This window comes from Oreochromis aureus, linkage group 3 (genome assembly GCF_013358895.1).
Source record: "Oreochromis aureus strain Israel breed Guangdong linkage group 3, ZZ_aureus, whole genome shotgun sequence".
Taxonomy (NCBI): domain Eukaryota; kingdom Metazoa; phylum Chordata; class Actinopteri; order Cichliformes; family Cichlidae; genus Oreochromis; species Oreochromis aureus.
Window position 1 is genome coordinate 99,209,413 of NC_052944.1, and position 7,066 is coordinate 99,216,478.

Below are 7,066 nucleotides of genomic sequence, written 5' to 3' on the forward strand. Positions count from 1 at the left end.
CGGCTCAGCTGGCTGGAGTGTTTACACATATCTTCAACCTTTCCTCTCTCTGTCTGTAGTCCCAGCCTGCTTCAAAATGGCCACCATCGTCCCTGTACCCAAATCCTCCACCATCTCATCATTGAACGACTGGCGACCTGTAGCCCTGACCCCCATCGTGAGCAAATGCTTGAGAAGCTGGTCAGGGACTTCATCTGCTCCGCACTACCCGACTCACTGGACCCTCTACAGTTCGCATACCGCCACAACAGGTCCACTGATGATGCCATAGCCCTGACACTCCATGCTGCCCTGTCACACCTGGAGAAGAGAGACACGTATGTGAGAATGCTGTTTGTAGATTACAGCTCAGCATTCAACACCATCGTTCCTCGAAGCTGGACAGGAAACTGCAGGATCTAGGACTGAGCAGCTCCTCTGCAGCTGGATCCTTAACTTCCTGTCTGACAGACGCCAAGTGGTCAGACTGGGCAGCACCACCTCATCCCCCATCACACTGAACACTGGTGCTCCACAGGGGTGTGTACTGAGCCCTCTCCTGTACTCACTCTACACCTCGACTGCACGCACGCCACTAACAACTCCAACATCATTGTGAAGTTTGCGGACGACACTACAGTGGTGGGTCTTATCACCAACGGTGATGAGACAGCCTACAGGGAGGAGGTCAGCGCCTGACCCACTGGTGTCAAGACAACCATCTCACCCTCAACGTCGCAAAGACAAAGGAGCTGATAGTGGACTTCCGGAGGTGCAGAGGAGTACACACCCCATCACCATCAACGGCGCCGCTGTGGAGAGAGTGAGCAGCTTCCGCTTCCTTGGTGTACATCTGGCTGAGGATCTTACGTGGTCAGTACACATAAACAAGACAGTGAAGAAGGCGCAGCAGCGCCTCTTCTTTCTCAGGAGACTGAAAAGATTCGGCATGAGCCCCGCATCCTCAGGACCTTCTATCGCTGTGCCATTGAGAGCATCCTCACTGGATGCATCACCACCTGGTATGGCAACACCACCGCTTACAACCGCAAAGCTCTCCAGAGAGTAGTGCGGTGTGCTGAACGGATAATTGGAGGTGAGCTTCCTCCTCCAAGACATCTACAGGAAGCGGTGCCTGAGGAAAGCGGGGAGGATCATCAAGGACTCCAGTCACCCCAGCCATAAACTCTTCAGACTACTTCCATCAGGAAGGAGGTTCTGCAGCATCCGGTCCCGTACCAGCAGACTGAGAGACAGCTTTTTCCACCAGGCCATCAGACTGCTGAACACGTCATAGACACCTCACCCTCACTACTGGAACTTCAACATTATGCACTCCATACTGTACATTAATGCCACTGTTTTGCACATACCTACCTCTGTATATTTTATATTTTATATATCTTATTTTATTGTTTACTCTATTTCATTTGTAAAACATGTATATACACACTCACACACACACACACACACACACACGTGAAAAACATATTTAGTACACACATTCAGTAATGTATATACCTTTATATATGGTACATATATTTATTACTTTTAGATTAACCATTTTATATTTTGCTTGTTGCACGTTATTGTATTTTGCACAACTCTGTTGCTTGTGAAGCTTGCACACAAGAATTTCACTCGCATGTACTGTACCAGTGTACCTGCACATGTGATGTGACAATAAAGGTGATTTGATTTGATTTGATTTGATTATTATATAATCTGCCTTATGATGAATGCATTGATAACGTGTTTTGCAGTATTATTTTAACAGTAATATTGTTTACAGGGTTCTTATTGCATTGAATATGTTTGTCATCACATTAACCTTTCTATTCACAGGTTTATTTATGATCATTCTATACACAATGCATAACTGTGCTTGTTTAGAGTTGATGTTCCATCCAAGAGGGTTTTAAGCTTCACTGGTGAGAGTGTCCAGATGATACATGTTGAGGGAAGATGAGAACATAGCAGGTTGATTACATGCATGCTTACATTACACATATTAATCTAGCAACAGGCCTGAGCGCAGGCCCAAGTGTCTTTGACCTTTTTGTAACTGGCTGCCCTTTTACCTACTTAGTAGCAGATGACGGGAGGCAATGATCAGCCCTCAGACACTCTGAAGGCTTAAGATTATGATTGTGCATTAAAGGTGTTGCAGAAACAGGAAGTTATATGTCTGGTCCATGTCTGTTTATAACTATTAAAGATGTACAAGATATTGACTGTACGTGATGAACTCTTGACTTGTGTTGACGCCATGGGGGGGGCGGATACCCCGGTGCCTTATAAATGTTCTTCACATGTATTTTTGTCAGAGGACATATCCTGATATGTTTTCTCCGCTGCTAATAAACCCATCGTTTGATTGCACTTTTCTGGAAGCCTCCGTCGTTTGTTGTCTGGTCTGAAGTTGATCGATCTCGCTTCATTTGGTGGAGGATGCCGGGGCAACTAATGATCGGCTGGTGTTTGTTGTCAGCGGAGGTCGAGTCCAGATCAGGTGATCGAACGGCAGACGTCACGGTGATTCTCTTGACTGCTGGGCCCATATAACATAAAAAAGGTAAGGCACAAACCTCTTAAACAGAAATTGTGCTGTATTGGAATATAATTCTAAAACAGGTAGTCAAGTGGTCATCCGTTGATCTCTGTTTTGAGTTTTGTTTGAAACAAAAACCGGTGTTGCAATGAAAGTGAAACTTAAGAGTAAGTGTTGTGTTCACGGCCGGCTCGGAAGGAGCAGTACTGAGCTAAAAGTAACTAGAGATTGAGTTTTGATTAAGGAATAAAGAGATTAAAAGTGTCTAAAAGTCACGGAGTTGGAGAACTCCACCCCTGGGAAAGACGTTTCCTAGGATTAAACTAGCGGTAGGGCCGCGCTGAGATTTTGTGGCCTCAGATATAGCCCTGGTGATCAGAGGATCATCTTGAGATGAGAGACACTGTGACACATGTCCTAAGAGTAAATGCTGGACAGAAGTTCCGAGGAAAAAGTGACATGTTTTAAGAGTAAATACCGGACACAAAGGTCCGAGGCGTTGATATATGAGCTAAGAGAAACTCAGGTCAGCCGTGAGCCTGAAGTGTTGCAGCAAACCGAGCCGACCAGCAAAAGTGAAATTAAAAGTGAAAGCCTGATAATAAATACTGTGAGTTATGAGAGACGATTAAAAAGCATTACCAGTGAAAATTTGTGGACTCGCCGTGGCCCATGAAAACACTGTGTTTTTGTTGATATTCCTGTGGCCGTCTGAAAGACAAGCGGCACGGTGCATATCCGGGGTAAACTGAACTGAAGCTGTGACGTAGGAAACTCTCTGAAATGATTTAAAGTGCCAGCTGGTTGCAGGCTGGGTGTTTGAGAGGCTGTGAAAAGTCTCTTTTTCTGTTCTTTTTGTGCTGGGGAAAAGTGCGCAGTTAAGACTTGGGCGCGGCCCCCTTCCCCTTTTTAAATTTAATAAAGAACAGACATATTGATTAAACGGGGGTAGCATTTCAGGAATATGTCTGGAAAAAGGCATGTTTGACTCAGGATCTTGTCAAGTTGAATATACAGGGACAGAAAACGTTGGTTATGTTAGCTGTCGATGCCATGCTGTAATGTTAGAGACTCATTACGGCTTTACAGTAACTGCAGTAATAAGGCGATCAGAAGAAGAATTATTTGAATTTACACGTCGTAGGGTTATTATATTTCGGGCCCTGGAATTATACTGTGGGCCGGGCAGAGATCCCAGTGAGGCTGCACGTGCATTTTCTGGCTTCTGTGACAGTGCATTCAGGGGTTTTGAAATAGAGTACCAGTGGACCGGATAACCTGACGCGTAGTTAAACACGCGGGTTATTCTCCTGAAAATAGAAACTCAGTAATAAAAAGCTGTATATTGAATGGGCGAGGCACACCCTGGAGTTTTTGGATTAGATCAGAGAGACATAACTGGCTTCACTTTCGCTATTCTGCTGACGCCAGTAAGTGACGGCGAGCCAGTGCAGGTGGAAGCGGAGGTGTGTGTTTGCTGTGAAACATTTGATGATGATTTTCGCAGAACTGTGTGCTTAACTGAAGTAGAATTCCCCAGCTTCCTGGATGACTGTTTGCGCCTAGTAGAAGCCCTACATCAACTAGTAAAACAAAACAGTGAAGAGGCGAGAGAATCTTAGAAAGATTAAAAAGGTACGCACAAACCTGTTCAATAAGCAAATTTGTGCAAATTGGCTGAATTCTAAATTATCTGTTCGCTGAGGTAGATGATCTTAACTATTAAAACTGGCGCAGTAGTGGTAAAACTGAGTTCTTGAGAATAAAGAAGCTTTGAAGTAATGAGAAACTTTGAAGTAATGAGAAGCTTTGAAGCCAGGATAATGAAACTTTGAGAAACAGACAGTACTGAGTTAAAAGGTTATATGGTATTTCATGGTAAAAGAGAAAAAAGAGAGCAATGTATGTTTAAGAATAGAAGAATATAAGATTTATTGGTCTGCTTATGGTTTAATAAGTGAATAGCTAATGATCAAGAGGATCATTTTGGGAGACGCTTATTTGTAAGTAAAAGGATTAAGTTCGGACGAGGAAGTCCGACAGAAAACACCGGGTGTTGTCAGGATGTTTAAGTGATACAGAAGTTCAGAAAATCGAGTCAGAGATGGTTTTGTGGCTCTTGGTAAATTGATTTTGAAGGAAAATCAGTGTTTATTGTGGTGAAGTAACCGATTCGGTGGTCTGAGGAAAATAAATAAATCGGTGAATGGTTGATATATTTACATGAATTTTGGTGGATCCGCTGAGGTCCAGAAGAATAAACAATGTGGACTGTGTTGGTTTGAACGTTGGTAAATGATCCAGATAAGACTTGCCCTGGGTCTGTGTCTGTGTGTGTGACAACATGCGCAGTTTAAATTGGGCGCTGTTCCTTCCTCTTTTTAGTTTCAAAACACAGAGGCTGTTAGAATAAGAATTACTGTGTGAGGAACGGTTTGACTTTGACTAGGGAAATAAAACGCTTACTTTTGGGTTTATGAAGATCTCCTAACATTCTGATGGAGATCCCGGGGTAAAAAGAGTGAGCTCAGACGAGGGAGTCTGAGAAAAGGACACCGTGAGATGAGCAAGGTGTTTAACTGACTCAGGATTTCAGAGAATCGAGTCAGCTGTGACCTTGAGTTTTAATGGTAAGCTGATTTTAAAAGGAAAATCAATGTTTACCATGTTGAAGTAATTCCGATGATATTATTAGAGGTGTTGTGACACAAGTGAAGAATAAGTTGTACATGTGGACTCACAATTATGTTGAGATGGATCGGCTGCAGTCCATCTGATAAGTGAGTGCTGAGTAAACTAAGACAAGAAACTGTTTTCAAATTAGCACTGGCCGCAGTGATGTACATGTGCTGAAGATTACTGGACCCGGCGAGGTCCATATGATGAAGTAGAAGTAGACAAAAAGTAGCTGCAGTCAGTTTGTGTCATTTTTATATTTATTCATCTGGGAGAAAAATCTGAGGGACATTAAAATGTGTTTTTCAACAGAGACAAGAACATAAATATAACGTCACAGGTAATTGAAGATATTTCAAGTAAACAGCTGGACTGATCAGGTCCAAACACAGAGTGATCAACAAACAGCTGTCATATCTTTATATATAAGCTCTTTATAAATCCTGTTCACTGCAGTCTGTTTACTAATAATGTCAAACTGTTAGAAACACAGAAACATCAGAATCGTCTTTGTTCACATAAACCTGTCTGGGATCCTTTGTTGTTCTTTTGATGCAGAGTTACATTATAAATATAAAGAGTTATTTCAGAGTCTCATCAGTTTTCCTGCATGTCTTTATTGAACACATCAGCAGGGCTGAAGCTCTCATGTTAAACACACACTGATCTATGGACACGTTCATGTGTTTCTAACAGCATCATAACCAGGCTGTTATCAGCCTGCACTAACATTATGTCACACACACTGAATGTAACAGTGACAGTTTACATCATCACACAATCAGCTGTGATTGTTTCACTGTCATCAAACTAGTCAACAGGAAGTAGAATCAATAGAAACCAATCATTTACTGACAGCATGTCTGATTGAAATAAGTGCAGATTATGTATGAAGTATAACTGCACACAGTAACTGTGTTACAATAAGGACTTAACAGCGCCCTCTGCTGGAGTGAATACACCACCTCCTCCTCCTCCTCACACCACCTGCTACAGCTCTACTCTTCTATGACTACAGTCATCCACAGCACTGATGTGAGGTCACATGGTTCATATGTAAGGAGCACAGAGACATCCAAGCAGCTGACCTCAGGTCAGTTTAATGCCTGTGAGCAGCAGCTGTGTTCTTGTCACTGTGACAGGGAGACACTCTCAGACACAGCGCTCATGTCAGCTTGTTCTCATGCAGGAGGATCAGGAGCTCCATGTTTGTCTTCATGTTTGAATCATGATGTGTTTGTGCCATCAGAGTCTGTCATGAGTACTCAGGGTTTCACAGCAGCTCTTCTGAATGCTGACGAGGACTCCAACCTCATGTTTCACCTCTCTGAGCTTCTGATGTCTGTGAACACTCGTGTTTCTTCTCTGGGCTCATCTGGACAAAAACACCTTTCTGTGTTTGGCTCCAGCCTCATTGTGACTGACAGGAAGTGTGTTATCCATGAGCTTCTTTGTTTCCTGCTGTGTTTCCTGTCTGTGGACAAACACGAGTGTTTCAGCTGAGGACTTGGTTCCTTCCACCTGTCCATACAGGACATCACGCTGTCTTTTCTTTGATTTTTCTGTGTATTATGAACTAAATGTATCCTGATACACACAGAGATGGATGAGCAGAGGTCACATGATGAAAGAAAAAACATGGAGTCTTTGATTTATTTAGATATTTATTGATGAATGCAAACAAACCCTGACACTGAACCATCGTCGAGCAGAACAAACCTGATCACATGACCTGCTGAGCCAAACAGTGAAAGCTCCATGGCAACAACAACAAACAGCCTCACATATGTTAACAGAGGCTGTTAGAAGCACAGAGTCTTTACAGTCTTTCTCCTGTTTGGACACAGATCTCTGCACATC